Source organism: Hippocampus zosterae, chromosome 6 (assembly GCF_025434085.1).
Source record: "Hippocampus zosterae strain Florida chromosome 6, ASM2543408v3, whole genome shotgun sequence".
In the NCBI taxonomy this organism is placed as follows: Eukaryota; Metazoa; Chordata; class Actinopteri; order Syngnathiformes; family Syngnathidae; genus Hippocampus; species Hippocampus zosterae.
In genome coordinates, this window is record NC_067456.1 from 8,928,032 (window position 1) to 8,945,131 (window position 17,100).

At 44.1% G+C, this 17,100-nt stretch overlaps 1 protein-coding gene across 2 annotated transcripts in view; it reads left to right on the forward strand.

Annotated features, from left to right (window-relative positions):
- Positions 1-17,100, forward strand: part of sh2b3 (SH2B adaptor protein 3) — a 44,249-nt gene that overhangs the window by 15,705 nt on the left and 11,444 nt on the right. The window lies entirely within an intron of this gene.

Below are 17,100 nucleotides of genomic sequence, written 5' to 3' on the forward strand. Positions count from 1 at the left end.
CAGAGCTATTTTGGCAGTTCTGTCTGTATCTAGTTTTCTCATTGACCTTCAGTTACCGAGTTTTCCAACTCCACCCACTCGGCGCTCTGTGATGTCGAACAAGCCGTGTAATTCACCAATCGGAATTCAGTGGTGCTGAAGAGTTCTGTGATGCTAGTTGGAATTCTTCTTGGTCTGTTTGTTCTAATTGCCATGAGAAATAATACAAGGTTTCCCCCCCACCCCCCGGTGCTAGGTCACCATCATTTAAAAGTAAGTGCCTATTTGAAGTCATATTTTAACATTCTGCGTAGCCACACCAAGTATGTGCCCCATGGAAAATGTATGATCAATCCAAGGTTTATAATTATACACAATGAGCTTTTGTAGCTGTAGCTGAAGTCTCTCATGATATGGGAACTCACGCATTATAACAATTTATTTTATTTTGGGGGGGGGGATTCCACTTTTGATATTCTCCTGTATTGATTTCAAAATTCACAGTGTTCATGCTACACTCCCCAGTTTACTCCATAATGTAGTTCACACAATGTCGATAAAGATGCTAAGAGGAAACCGAGTGACTATAATAGTTAACGCGTTTGCCCTCTTGTCACCGATGACTGTCGCACGGCCCCCTCAGTATCCACATGTAGGCTATCGTTAAACACGAACCAGCGTTTCACCACTTTGGCTCTTCTGCTATGTGATGAATTCAAAGAATACGCACAAATTCATGTCCTCTTGCGCTGTGGTGAAGCGGTACACCTCCCACGCTGCTTCCTGTTTGTTACGGGGCTTACTTTAGCCACGTGCTATCGAGTGTTCAACACGTGCCTCCGTTCGGACCCGGCGACGAAACTCGCGTTTATGTGTCAGCTTTTGGAGAAAGAAACGAGCTTGAGGTCGCACACCTTGAAAATGGCGCATCACGGTCACAGCAGCATCCTTTAAAAAAAAAAAAGAGTCTTTCTTTGCTCATGCACGAGCTTGTGCTCGGCTCCCAGCGCCATGATAGAGAATACTGCAACGTTTCAAGTCGGTCCAGCTGCGAGGCGGCCCGTGTTTCAACGCCCAGTCCCCCGGCACCCCCCAAACCAGTAATCAAAGCGGCTTACTTAACTGTTGTCCCAGGCCACGGCCATCTGTAAGGTCCCTGCAAACAGATCCGCGTCTCGCCTCTGGTTGGGTGCAAGTGTGTATTCTGGCCGGCGCGCTTAAGCTAGGTCAGATGTGTGCGCGCTTGGTTGCGTTTTTATATTTAGAAACCCTCAACTTCTCTGCCAGCTGCGAGTCGGACCGCATGCTTGAAGTAATTGACTTAATGATAGAGCCCGAGCCACGCGTGCCCGTGCATACGTGTACGTTTGTGCGCCGCGACGAAAGGCCCTGGCAGGATACTTGTGCCTGCTTGACTGCGACGCCAAATTCATCAGGGATCTCTCACTTTGTGTTTGTGCACACGCGTGTGGAATCTTGGCAAGGCCGAGCGCAAAGGGCCCCGAGAATGGCCTTAAAAGGAAGGAGAGCTGTTCACTATCATGCGCACAATTTAAGGCTCATGTGAGGGAAAATGTGTTTCAACTTTTCAAACTGAGTTGATTAAAAATCAAAATAAAACTTCAAAACATCCGAGGACTTTCCCTTTGTCCGTGTATGAGCCCGAAGATGGCAATAATTACAACGTCCGGTGTTCGTGACTTGTATTTATATCTCTGCTCTGTGTCTTTTGTGTGAAACGGTATTATCAGTAAACTCATTTAGCTAAAAGAGGAAGCTGCTTGGGAACCGATAATGTCGTTCCAGCCGTGACGCAGCTGCAACAAGTCCAGAGAGGAATCAGACAATTTAATCATCCCACCATATGATCTGTCCGATTACACAGCCTGCGATGACAATGGGCTTCAAGCGCCAATGCGACAGTGAATCAAAAAAGCAAATGCGGTCTGTCCGAGCGCATCAAGGGCGTTTTTGTCATTGTAGGCAAAACCGAAGGCTGTTTCACTTCTGCATTGTCTTAGATCGAAGGCCAGATAGTGGAACGGTGCATTGTGTAATGCAAGTCCGTGGCCTCAACATTATTTACATTGATTTCCTGTAGGGGTGTGGGGCAAAACAAACCCCCCCAAAAAAGGACAATTTTATTAGTACAAAAGTCAAAACGACACTACGATGAATGTATTTGTTCTTTAAGTAACGTTTTAAGAGCGGCCCGGTAGTCCAGTGGTTAGCACGTCGGCTTCACAGTGCAGAGGTACCGGGTTCGATTCCAGCTCCGGCCTCCCTGTGTGGAGTTTGCATGTTCTCCCCGGGCCTGCGTGGGTTTTCTCCGGGTGCTCCGGTTTCCTCCCACATTCCAAAAAACATGCGTGGCAGGCTGATTGAACACTCTAAATTGTCCCTAGGTGTGAGTGTGAGCGTGGATGGTTGTTCGTCTATGTGTGCCCTGCGATTGGCTGGCAACCGATTCAGGGTGTCCCCCGCCTACTGCCCGGAGACAGCTGGGATGGGCTCCAGCACCCCCCGCGACCCTAGTGAGGATCAAGCGGTTCGGAAGATGTAACGTTTTAATATTCTGAACAATAAAACTTGACAGACAGAGTGAAGATGTTCACCGCCCAAACTCCAAGCGCAACTGACCTCATTGCGTTGATTGTGTTTCTTTATCTATCAGGGCAGCACATTGGAAGAGTGGGTAGCACGTCTGCCTCACATTTCTGAGGTTTGAATCTTGGTTTTGGCCTGCCCGTGTGCCATTTGCATTTTCTCCCCGTGTTTGCATGTTTTTTCCTCTCAGGACTACCGCTTCCTAACCACATTCCAAGAACGTGCATGTTTGAAAACTCTAAATTGTCCGAAGGTGTGAATGTGAGTGTGACTGCTAGATTGTCCATCTGCCCTGTGATTGGCCAGTGACCACTGGTCTTGGAGAAGGCATTTGATTGGGGAGTCCTGTGGGATGTGCTGAAGGAGCAAAGGTTATTGGTGCTCCCAGGTACAGGTTGTACGGTGCCCGTACAAACGGTGTCCGAATTCGGTCCACATTATCGCCGGTATGTCGTTTTTGTGCGTTGAACTCCAAGGCTGCCCTTTGTCACAAATTCTGTTCATCACCTTTATGGACAACATTTCTTAGCACAGCCAAGCCATTGATCCGGTTTGGCGGCCTCGGTAAACTTTTGTCACACTAAATTGGAGGCAGGATACTTTAAGTGTACTTTTTAAATATTCTCATTTTATAAAATTCGCAGACGTATGCTTCAGTAAACTTGGCTTGTCCCGCAACGTATACACACAGTAAACTTTTAAAACGTAATTTGTTGCAGTTTAGTATGCAAAAGTACACTTTATGTACTTTGACTCCAGTACACTTCGTAAAGTATATTTCAGATGTACAACTGTAGCTGGAATTTTTGCGAGATTTCTCCTCCTTTTCAGCGTGCCGCAAACCTTATTTATCAGTGTGAACGACCGAATCGGCGACCCGAATAGTTGATTTGTTGCGACCGCGATAACTAACGGCTCACTTAAGTCGGTTTTCGGTTTGCTTTCCCGCCGACAAAAGACAAAAGAGTCGGGCCAAAGATGCTTTCCTGCAGAAGTGAATCTTGTCATTTCAGCTGAAAGGACGGAAGTCAGGACGGAGACATCACCGATGGCAACATATCATCTCGGTCCTTAGCTTCAGTATCTTAAAGAGGACAAACTGACCCCCGAAAACCTGTAAACAATTTACATTCCTCTCCTCTCCGTTTTAAATTAAAGTGGCCCGTGCCTCCGGGAACGAATGTGCAGTATGAACTCACTGCTAGTTTCTTTGGCGTGTTTAGCCTTGAGATTGTCGCCTGTCAGCTTTTTGACTGGCTCCCGCCGCAGTACAAGTGCTCGTGTTCCTTTCATCTGATGCGTGCACACACACACACAAAAAGGTTGCCGACGAGCTCAGAATGTTGCCAGGAAAGTTGCGGTGTCGCTCCCTTCCAAAAGTCACTCCAGTTCCCACAGACGGCCGAGTATCTCTCAGCGGATGTGTTTGCTCAGACCTCCTGTAGGCTTTTTGTCCTAATCGCATCTCAGTGTGTATGTGTGTGTCTGTTCCAGCTTTTCTTGCCCTAATATTTCCCACATGGTTTCTTTTTATGCTTTTTTTTCCCTGAACTTGTCCTTCGCTGTCTCTGCCCTTATTCCATGTCCTATCATGTATTGGCAGCGTATCAGAGCCAATCAGACTTGCGTGATGCCTCCTCTAAATGCTCCGGTGACTAGACAAAGATTCGAAACGAGGCTCATGTGGCGTTGTTGCTGTACCGATACGATCGATGGGGCCGACTGCAAAATTTGTCATACATTGTCTCCGGAAACACGGGCTACCGTTCCGGAATGCTCGTTGACCTGCTATTTGTTTGGATTTGAAATCGTTGTCATCCAAATAAGTTGTATGCGCACACCTTTGCAAAGGATACGAAAGGCCGCTTGTAAGCATCTGCGGAAAGTCGTTTTTGATCAGCCTGATCCAGCTGTTATGTGTTACTTGTTACTTTAGTCTCATATATGGCAACGTGCCGTGTTAATTAGCCCCCTCGTTGTATGTGCCACAACTAAAGCTCTCCGTAATCACGGGCCCAACCAGTTGAAGCAGAAACCAAATGCAAGCAGCCCCGACTCTAGAAGCGCGGTATTTGGATGACATGAAAGAGATTGGCGGCAGCGCAAAGATCGGAAAGAAGGAACGGGAACGATTTGGGTCGGAAGGGTTACATTTTTGCGTTGAGCAAAGGTTTTGCTCAATTCTTGTAATCTGGAATCTTTTGTGTGTCATTGTTGATATTGTTACCGAAGTGATTGAGGCCCTCGCCACGTCCCCGCTGCGGCGAGGCAGACAGATAACTCCTTCAGTGACCACACCCGTTGATGTTTCTTGCAATTTATTCACAGTAAGAGGCGAGTCAAGGTGTAAAACTGTAACAGACACACATAAAAACACTTAGACGCTGTTGCAAAATAAAACGCGGTTAAAAAAAACAATGTGCCCCACTTGTCTGACGAACGCGTGACCGCGCTCGTGTTGCGAACGTTCGCAAGCTAATCAGCTAATCGCTATCGTAAATGCTAACCGTAAACAATCGCAACGTCTTTCAAAATGAAAATTCACAGTGAACACACCCCACTAATTAATAATATGGCATAGATTTACATGATATACACCTACAGGCTATGCTTGGCTTAGAACACGACGTTGCAGTCAATCTTTCGAAGTTTACCCTTGCAATGTGAAACAGGAAGTGTCTCGTGCAACAACATCCGACGTGCCCTTCACAATTACAAATTGACTTTACAAAATAAAGCAGCTCTGTCACTATAGAAACAGAAAACAAATGTTACTCATCCATGCTACTGTTGTAGAAAATGTCTGGTCCCGGGGCTACCCCTGTCAGATATCCATCCGTTATCTTGAACCGCTTATTCTCATGAGGGTCATGGGTGTGCTGGAGCCTGTCCCAGCTGTCTTGGCGAAGTACACCCCGAAGTGGTTGCCGGCTAGTTCCAGAAAATTTATGACACATGCAAAATGTTCGGTGTCTCGATTATTGCATGAGAAAGGAAAAAGTCATTGGCAGTTTTCACCATTATCAAGAAAAGCAACGCGATGAGCTGATTTGTGGCTAGCACAAACATGTAAGCTCATTTGGATTCAGTGAGTGACAACCTCAAACAAAAATTGCTCTCACAAACAGGGGCGTTTGTATGATCTTAGGTTTAGGGTTGTGGCGGAGAGGTCTATGGCTGCTACATAGCGCGGTCTTCTGCGAGTAAACCAAATGTGATAAAGGCGATGTAAATGAGCACAGCACAGCACAGGAAAAAAATCGTACTCAAGGTTAATCGTAAAATATGAACATATCGCAACCCTAGTTTCTTGGATAGGACGACTTATTTCGATACGGCAGCTCCTCACACATTCAGTGTGCATGTTCATGGACCAACCAGCCCCTTACAGTGAGTATGTATATTTTGTACCATTTTTCTTGAAAGGCAGTCCCTCCCGCACATGCGTGTACAGTTAGCTAGCAGCACTATGTGATTTAGTATTAAGACGTGTACATTGCATACAGGTAATCGTGTAGTTAGCACATTGACCTCACAGTTCGTCTCTGTGTGCCCTGCGATTGGCTGGCAACCGGTTCAAGGTGTCCCCCGCCTACTGCCCTAAGACAGCTGGGATAGGCTCCAGCACGCCCCGCGAACATTGTGAGGATAAAGAGGATCAGAATATGGATGGATGGACATTGCCGATACTTGTTTCTCTAATTTGAGTCCAAAACACATTGGTAGGGCTACTATCTGAACACCATGTTCTTGGGGGGGGGGGGGGGGGGGGCTTTAATAGTACACGGGGCAAAAAAAAGTGGCATGGTAATGACAATAATGTGTTGGTAGTAATTTGTTTAGGGTAAGAAATTTGTCCCATATCCTGTTTTAAGCTCTGTGCACTTCCACTTTTACTTGATATGACGGGAGGGTACAGACAGCTCTTGGGCGGGCGTACTGCATTTTTGTTGTTTAAATATTGCGTTTCATCCAATTACTGCGTGTGGTTTTCTTTTAACAGTTTTCTAGCTTTACATCTTGGAATTGGATTCTCTTTAGGAGACGGGCTCGACACTCCCCCCTGCTCGCAACAATGAGCCGGAAGCGTAACTTTGACTGTTGAAGAGCCCTTAAAATTGCACATCATTCAGTTTGCACATGTGTTTCGGTGTGACAGAAATCAAGAGAAACATCTAAAGGAAGTGAAGTGGTTAGAGTCATGTGGTCAAGATGTTTGTCACATCTCGCTCTCGTTTCTTTCTAGTGTCTCTTTCTGCAAGAGGGGGTCGGCAAGCGGCCTTGTTTAATGTATAAGCCCATGTGTGTGCCCGTTTTGATCTCTTTGGGATTAATTGTGTTTAATTTCTTCTCGGGGATGGATGTGTGACAACCAAAACACAAATGAAACACGACCCCGCTGAGCTATATATGGAAAGCCCCCAAAGTAAAGCTGTGCGAAAGCCTCAACCAACAATTTTCCTTTGTCCAACCCCTTTAGTCATGAGTTCGCAGTGCGACCAAACTTTAGACATTTGATATTCTTCATCGTCGTCGTCTTCTTCTTTTACGTTCATGAAGTCAAGATTGAATACATTTCCTAGCGAGCTAACTGCTTATCATATGACCACTTTTTTTTTTGTGACGGTCATCTGACTTAAGTGAGCAAAATTATGTCTACCGCTAGTGCTAGTTCAACTCCGGGAGCAAAATGAAGCGGAGGAGAAGAGGCGCAAACATGGCCAGTGCTGTAAAAATTGTGGAGCCTCCAAGGTCTTTAGGTCAGCTGTATAGGAGCATTTTGTTTGGGAACAGCGATGGAAATCGCGTCGCATACAAAACCCGGACTGTTTGCCGCAAGTGCTGGGGGGTGGGGGGGGGGGGGGCATGCAAACTCCACACAGGAAGCTGGAGCTGAAATCGAACCCGGTACCTCCGCACTGTGAGGTTGACACGCTAACCACTGGAACACCAGGCCGCTCGGATTCACATATTGGCAGATATTTTTTATACCATTTTTTTTTTTCCCCAATATTTTTTCCAATTTTTAAAAAATATATTTTTGTTTTTCTTTCCTTATCCAATGGGCATCAGTTATAAGCAGATTTTAATGGGGGATCGGTGTGAGCCATTTTGACAGTCTCACAAAGAGAAAATCATCTCGAGGAGCCATAAAACCCGATCTAATAATTGTGTATTGTACACGTAGTTGTGTGAATATCACTGTTGAGTATGAAGGTAGTAAGTGATAAACGCTGGAGTTGAACCCCAACTGTTGTCCTGCCTGTGTTTGCTTTGTCCTTGTCATGTTCACATCATGCGCGATTCCCTCATTGTGCAGGAGCTGCGCAATCTCACCCAGCTCATAAGCATGCTCCGCTCATTCTTTCAGGTTTCCATTACTGTACATTAGTGTCAATTACTTGTTATTGTGGGCCGCTCACTTCAAACAGAATGTTAAAAAAAAATCCCTTTTGCTAGTGGAGCATGTCCGCTTCTCGAAGCAAACTGCCTTTTTCAACATGTTGGCAGAGTTTCACCCTGGCTAGTCATGTTTGGCGTTAACGCTGGTGTGGAAAATCTTATCACGGCTTGATCTCGCTCCCAGCGCTGCCGTGCTTCTGGCTTAGCTGAACCCGGGAAGTGAAGTCAAGAGGAGCAAAAGTGCATTAGAATGTTTGTTCAAACATGCCGAAAGAGGAAAGAAAGGATGGCGGGTTGGCTGGTCCCTTTCATAAAAAACAAAAACAAAAACAAAAAACCTGACAGGACAGTTTCATGCCTTTTTGTTTGTCTTAATGGGATTCTTGTCTGAATCGTGATCGGGACAGATCTGCACTTGGTCACATGTTTATCCTTGATCGAGATATAGAGACGAACAAACTTTAGATCCAGACTTATCAGAACTCTCTGTTGTTTTAACATTTTGAACAAGAATGAGGAATTTCAACGCGAATTCCAACTTGCTCAAGTAGCATTAAACAAGCATATTCAACCATTGAATAATACTAATATGCTTTATTGTTTCTTACTTTTTTTTTGTGTGTGTGTGTGGGTGCGTTTGTGTTTGAAACAGTGATTTTGAAAATCCCATCCATTAATTTATTTTTTTAGCCTGCTTACCATTTCCTATAGTTTATCCAATAGCCAGAGTGGTCACTGGTTAAATCACAGAGCACATATACAGATCACTGAACTGACTCGCGTTTGCCTCTACAGATGTGAGAGTGAACCACGACACCATCCTAACAATAATGACAATGTGTAGCATTAAAGAGGAACTAAACCCCACCCCCAAATCTTAAAGCAAGAATACATTGCAAGGGCCAGGACTGGTCAAAATACAGCTGTCTGATTTGATATTAAGTCTGGATGCAATATTAATCATTTTGAAGTGTTGAACGTTTTTGAAAGTTCCACTGTCTGACAAACTTTCCCCTCACTCTGCCGAGCCGTTTTTTAAAATAGGGATTTCAGAGTGAAAATAAAAGCTTAGCTATATTTGAGTAGCAAAATGGCCAATGTCAGGGCAAACGGCTGCTATCCTTGTGGAATTAAAAATGAAATGAGCACTTCAAAGGCCTTTAAAATTTTCCATAACATTTAGGGGGGGAAAACAATTGATTACAAAAGTGTATGATCTATTTTACGAACAAAAAAACCCCTCAATCTCTTAAGCAGCCATCTTTTTCCAAATCCTGGACTCCGTGTTTTGACAGACCGTTATCTTGGAGGAATCTTATGACATTGCTAATTATTCAAATGGCCCCACATCAAATTTTGCTCTCTCGTTTGAACTTTAGCATGAGCACACGTCCTTAACGGGCATGCAAAGTCAAATGTGAACACACGCAACTTATGCTCTTTTGTGAGACGAGTTGAATGAAGTCAGAAGACGAGAAAAGTTCCTCTTGATTTTCTGGAATAATGACGATGAAGTTCCATGCTGGCATACGTGCTCAATAAACTGAGACATTTATGGCAGAGTATGTCAGTGCCACAAATCTTTCCTGGCAAAACATGTCGGGTATGAAAAGAGAGAAATCACAAGGTTAAATGGGGACTTTAAAAAAAAAACTTTGACTATTTGTCTCCGTATGCGTCAAGTGTGCTAACATTGTGGATGCTGTGCTCACGATCCATTTGGTCCTGTTCTTTTCTCATTCTCATTCTGCGCCACTCTCAAGTTTTTATTTGTTTTGGATGGACCTCAACAACAACAGCAAAAATATGGTCAAGATGATGCCACCAAATTTATTACACAAGTTGGAGGTGCAGGAGTCTGCTTTGACTTGCGAGTAAAAATCTGAGATGCGAGCACTCTATTGTGGCAGTAAATCCAACTTTACACGTAGCATTTGTCCGATAGGGACGAATTCTTCCAAAATTTGACAATAAAGTTGTATCCAATCCACTCCAATCCAATCCAAAAAGTGGCTTGAGGCTGTTGCAACTTCCAACCAGAATTTACAAACTAAACAAAAAGCAAATTGAATTTCCCGTGTATTTAATTAAAACTCACTTGTATTCTTTGGCATTCGACTCAGCATGACTTAGATTTGTTCTTAGTTTTACTGTTTGGTGCTTTCTACCGCCTTTATTAATAATATAATAATAATAAGAAAACCTTTATTATTTGTCTTACTGTTTATTGTGCATGTTAAATTGCTCCATGTACAGCACTTTGTATGCAGCGATGGAAGTTTGAAAGTGCTCTATAAATACTGTTGACTTGGCTTAAAACAACCACGTAGCTTTGCCATACGAATGTCCGGTTAGCTTAATGCTAACACAATGTAAACACAACATAAATGAAGGAGCAACACATTTAGACAGATAATATAATACACACAGGCATAAAAAAGACCAATTCCTGCTCAACACATGTGTGTTTAGTTGACAGCTAGTGAGTTTAAAAAATATATACATATTTAATAATTAGCCCCAGGTGGCTAAGACACGCAGACCAAAAGGAGCAGCACACTGAACGGAAGCAAAAAATGTAATAATAATAGTTTAATTCATTCCATTCTATTTCTTTACGTTATCATTACGTTTTTTAGAGTGCAATGTTTTCGAATGCTTTATTTCTTATTAAAAACAAACAAAAATGTGACTTTTTTTTTTTTTAGAGTGGCGTTATGCTGGAACCGCATTTCCATTCATTTTAACGGGGAAAGATGAATTGTAAGAGTGTTTTGAGTTATGAGCATAGTCACAAAATGAATTGAACTCATATCTCAAGTGTTGGCACAAAACAAAGGTCAAGAATCACAATTTTTACAATGCACTTGGTGGTTGTGTTTGAGCCAAAGATCTTGAAAAGTGCGAAGCGTATATCAGCGTCGCCGGTAATATCACCGCTAATTCATCAAATAGGAGCTAAGTTGGCTTCTGCGAATCTTTTGTGTGTGTGGGTGGGTGTGTGCGCGCATGGGTGTTTTTTTTTTAACTTGTGCATGTTTCACCAGCGCGTCACTATTTTTCAGAAGCCCATATAGACGCCAACTGACACATTTATTCATCTACTTCCGCCGATTTCCTAGAACACTCTCTTCGATCAGTTTTGCACGTCCAGCATGTGTGTGCGCGCTTTTCAAAAGGTTAGTAAATGTGCATTCTGTCACCACATCCTCCTCCCTGCCACAGATGGTGCTGATAGTGAATATGAAGAGATCGAAACTACCTCAGTTGAAGGCATGTTTTTGAAATGTACTCGGCAGACTCTTGGTTGGATGCAATTGATACGAGAGCCGATAGAAAAGTTGTATCAAACATTCTGTTTTTAACCAAGATAATCGTGTTCAGTTGCGATTATCACTGTCCGAGGGATATTCATTTCCAAATGTGGTTATTTCTGTGGTTGTAGTTTGCTGCGATGGATGCTGTGAGGGAATGCTTAAAAAAAGTGCAGAACTGTATGATACAACACAATAAAACCAAAATAAATTCCAACTACTGGCCCTCTGACCCCACCTGACCAATGTGTCATGAAGTGTGTTGTGGAAGGTGTTTTTGATCTGGAATTCATATTGTTTTGTATATTTGTAAAGCAAAAAATTTTTTATAGACTCAGCAGTATGTATGACTGGTTAGGTGCTCAACTGTAATCTGTAATTTGCTCTGTGCGGAAGCTCACGTGACCGAACCTGGAAAACATGTTACTAAACATGTAAAAAGCTAAAAACGTAACTAGCTAAAAACTAGTGAAAAATCTTTACACTTGGTCTCTACTGACAAAAGTTAAACACACGTATATCACCATTACATACAAGTATAACGATAATGAAATGGATGGACAAGCGAAGCCTAAACATCAGTTATCTTTGGTGGTTCTATAGTGGCATCTTGCGTTAAAAAAAAAAAGTCATGGTTGACGTTTAAAGTGAACACGGGTGCTATGCCACGGTGCCCTTTGCCATTCCCTTGAGCGAGGTAGAAATCCTTTTGCATGTTGTGACGAATGCAGAAGTACTTTGGGCATTACTGGATTGTTTTGCTCATCTTGTACCGCACAACCTTGCCAATGTAACAAGTTTGATTTCTCGTCGTCACACTTGGATAGTATTGCCATCAATGTAGTGGAATCGCACAAAAAAAAAGCAGAAATATACGGATGCAAACTTATAGCAACTATGAATGCATTGGTGTACAGACGAGTTTAGGGTGTGTGAGTGTGTGTGTATACAGTATATATGTTTTATTTTTATTTTTTGAAATTTTATTTTGGTTCCTTAAACTTCGTCTGTTAGTTGTACTTTTCTTATATCGCGCCATAAAGAAGTCATTCAAAAATCCAACGAAAAAGCAAAAAAAATGTGTGAAATGAATCCTTTAGATTCCTGACCTCGCCCATGATCCATTTTGTTGGACTTCTGAGGTATACATTTCCATCAAATTTTGATTGAACTCCAACATGTCCGCCTTTTGTGGCGTTCGGCTTTGCAGGTTCCACCGTACGCTTTGAACAATTCTGAATATTTTAAGTCTGAGAGAAACAAACAGCCCAGGGATGCACTGACAGATGTGCCGATTACGACGTATAAGGTCGAGGTCTCCTCAGCCCCCAGCGGATGGTGTCATACAGTGCACACACACACACACACACACACACACACACACACACACACACAGGCACCCTGGACAGTGTAGGCCACAGCAACCCTCATCGGGATAGCGGAATGTTGCATGTCAGTCAGTTACCATGGCGATGGCCTTGCAAATGGGACCCTGGGAATGTCATGTTGCACTCCTAACATCCTGTGTGTCACCCAAGTGTGGGTGTGTGTGCGCACGCTCAGTACTGTACGGCATCCGCGCGTTTTAGGACCTAGTGGGCGCGAGGTCGCGCGGTCACATCTGTTGCCGCATCTGTTGTTGAGCTACTTTCGTCCACGTCTGCGCTGTGTGAAGGTGCGCATGAGGTGAGGAAGCGTGAGTGTGTGTGAGTATGTCTTCGAAGGCCCCGGTGAAAGTTGAGTCAGTGTGAAAAAGAGAGAGAGCCTAGTCATAATGGTTCTCGTATTATCAGCAACGATGTCAAAATATAGCCCGCTTACGAGACTTGCTCATCTGCGAATCATGCGGCTATTTTCATTCATAATTTCATACGACAAGCTTATTCGTTTTGACTTCATTGTTTTATCCAATCAAATGCATTTAGCTAAAATATCAGTTTTACTGATGGTGTAGGGCACAGGTGTCCAACTCTAGTCCCGGGGGGCCAGATCCGGCCCGCCACATCATTTTATGCGTGTCAACTTTCATAATTCTTGCTGAAATCTGTACGGAAATGTCAAATTGTCATGGGTAAGCCATAAATCAGAAGTGGCCTGCAACAAAAAAATGAGTTTGACACCCCTGGTATACAGCATCATTTTTTTTCGTGATAAATTTTATTCTCAAAGCACTCAAAAAATGTCACATTTAAAAGCAAAAAAGGAATCCACAGCTGAAAGCTTTTGATGGCGGCGCAGGCACCCGCAGCGGCTCCTCTTGTTGTCTTTTCTGGTTGAGAGGGACGAAATGTCATCTGTGCTGTACGTTGCATTTGACAATAAAGTTGTACTTGACTTGACTAATACCATTCTAAATTGATAACACACAAAACAATATTTAACGTGACATTTAATTTCCAAAAAAAGTAAAACAATTAAACATTTTTTCATGACCTAAAAAATCTCAATTGGAGTATTTCGATTGGATTTTAATTTTTTTTTTTTCCGGAGTCAGCTAGTTAGCGGTAGTTTTCCGGCACAACTTTTAACATTGCAACCCTCTCTTTTCCCCAGTCGAAAAACATATTTGATGTTTTTTTTGGAACGTTTTTTAAGATGAACCGCTTTGTCGCTCAACCAGACCCACTTGTAGCATCCCTACGGGCCGAATAGTGTACTAACGTCACTCGCCTTTTGGAAATGGGGTCTCGCTCCCACCAGTTGCCGGATGAGAAAGCGTAAAAAAAAAAAAAAAAAGACTGGAGGGCTTTGCGGAAACGACCCAGCAAGGCACTCAAGCACACATGGGATCAGTCATTTGAGATGCTACTGAAAAACACCCCGTGGGGGTTTACTGTACACATGCGCTCACTCGCTGTGTCTTGATACCCGTGTGAGTGTGTGCTCTGCTGTACAGGTATGTCAACACGTGTGTGTGTGTGATGCCGGCGAGCATCTCCAGAGAGTATTTGACGTGTCTCATGTGTGGCGGTCCGTCCAATAAATGCTCCATCAACCCATTTAACGTCATGTGCGTATGTGAGCGTTTATTGTGAGTGTTATTCTGGAGATGATCAGTCATCACCGTGCTCTGACCTCGCTTCCCCCGGTGGAGTTGATTCACCAGATAGATCTGAGCCGCGATGTGTTGCTCAACCACTCGCACATCTGCTGCTCGTTTCTTCTCCTTCTTGTTCCTCTTCCCGCCACATATGGTTCCTCAAAGTCATCTCAAACTCATTCACGTTCTCACAACAAATTCCTCGCCGTGAGTCACTCTCGCCAAGACCGAGATCTCGTCAGAACCCGCACCTGCGGCGCAGTCGCGTCAAGCCGTGCGGTTTGCTTGATCGATGCCCCACGTCCTATTTTTTTTTTCTTATAAATTTGGACAATTCTAGTTTTTGTGTGTGTGTTCTTTGAGTGAGAACGTTGGTAATTGAAATCTGCTGTTTGTCGTTACTTTTACGATACTCGAAAGTCCATTCCAACTCGTGTTGTTCAATTTATAGTTTAATATGTTGTACTAAAATAAGTATGATAATTGTGTCAAGTATTAATCATCTCATATAAGGAGAAAACAACCCCATCATGAGCGCATATTCATATAAGGGCGTGGCGAGGGAGGAGTCTGGCACCCCGACATTTCCGCATACGAAAGGAACGTGCTTGGCTTCAAGCGTACCCAGAGATTCATAGACGATGTAAAAGGTTAAAGTGCTCAGACCAACTTAGCTCAGTAGCTAATCAAAACAGCAATCCTGTAACCACTTTTGAGTTTGAAATCAAGTGTGGACTCTTCTTCTGCTTGGCTCTCGACGAAGGCGGACACTTTTTTTGCACTGCTCCTGCCCTCACCCCACCCTTTCCGTGCTCGCCACTTGGTCTTTGTGCTGTCTTTGTCTAACTTTTTTCCTAGCCTCCTACCGTATTTTTCATCCGAAGAACTAACCATGGAATTAGTTGGCTGGTCTCTCGATGTAATCGATAACATTTTTTTGACGGAAAGAGCGGGCAGTGGGGAGCCTGCTTGCCCTCCGGGGACACTTGCTGCCGGATACGCCCTGGATCCATGGAGAAAGTGGAGACCGGTGTGCCTGGCAGTACTGTCCGTGGAGGATGTAGAAGACATCGACATTATTGGCCTTTTGATGACAAGTATGCTGCTGTTTGGCGTTGGCAGCTTTCTGTTCTATCGCAAAATTCAACCGACGGGAGCGGCTCTTTTGGAAGTGAAGAAGCTGCCGGTCATTCTGGATGGCTTTGCGCGAATGTCCAACACTCAGACTCAAGCGGTGACTGAGCTCAACCGCAATATTGTTGCGGTTTTGGAGCGACTCCGCGCGATCGACAACAACATGGAGAAGTTGGAATCCGCGCTGCGTAAAGAGTTTTCTGATTCGGGCTGATCGGCGCCAGTGAAGAGATACAGACCACGGACTCAAGGCTGTCTGAAATTGTTGGCGGCCGTCCCTCCAAAACAAACAACGCTATCTGGTCTTTCCCCTGGATGGAAGTACGCATGGAATCTAGGGCCCCCACCGTCACCCCCATCCTTCTCGGCCATGGACTGATAAGCCGGGACTGTCTTCATGATGAGCAGACCTCGACGAAGCAACTATGACCTGTACACGCATACACGTACGCAACTGGACAACCACACGGGCATACACATCCTTGTTATCACCGTCTTCATCGCTTCGATTCTTTTTCCCCCGTGACGTGGTTCAACCTGCGGAGCGCACGTGGGAATCAGTGCAGCTGGTCAGGCGGCGGCGGCGGCGCGGTCACCCTCCCCCACCCTCTTCCCATTCATCCTCCCCCTTATTACATGTTATGTCTTGTGACTTGTTGTAACTGTCATATGCTTATTTTTGTGCTCTGGTCTTTTTTTATCCTTGACTTAAATTATTCTCAGAAGAGGATAGTTCGAGCGTGTTTTTTTTTCCCTCTCCCTACCCAGCTTTTTCCTTTCTGAATTCTGATTGTAATTTCCCCATTGCGGGACAAATAAAGGATATCTTCATCTTGATCTTAATCTTACTGGGTACCGATTGGGTGTTGTAATCAAATTTCCCGTGCAGTAATAAGATCTCAAATTGCGTCTATTTAGCGCAATTTGCTACATCTCAATTTGGTTTGTGATCAAGCTGTGGCTGGTTGCTTATCATTTTTTATCATAAAAATGATAAGCAAAAAAAAAAACATTATGGATCAATCGTGGTCCTTTTTTGCTGTCAAAGTAATCAACAACCCAGGCCACTCTGAGGACATTTTTGCTTTAGCTGAACAGAATGTTAACATCTCATAGATGTTCCATAAAAGCAACTCAACATGGGAAATTCTTCTTCACCTTTACTTTCATTAAATCATTCTTCCTCTATGAACAGAGCACATGACAAAAAAAAAATACGTTCACAGACTTCATATTTGAAGTGCAAATAAAGACCGCGGTCTCAGATATGCTGGTGCAACTTCACTTTTAGTCACTTCCTCCCTATCGCGTCCGACTTAAATGAGTCATTCCGCTCGCCTCCCACCCTCTGTGTCAGCACACTTCTCGTTGATGATATTGGACGCCGCGGTTGAGACACCCGACGTTCCGACCGGTGGCGTCCATTCACAAAAACCGCCCATCTGAGCAAATCAAGCGCCCGCACGGTTAATTTGCTCTTTCGTTGTGCGTGCGTGTGTTTGTCTCTGTGCACTTGTGCGTGCGTCTGTGTGGAGGATTAGCGTAGACATTCCTCAGGCTCACACGCTGTCGCATGGACTCAGACTCATCCGGCGCACAAAAGCCCCGGAATCTGTCGTCCCC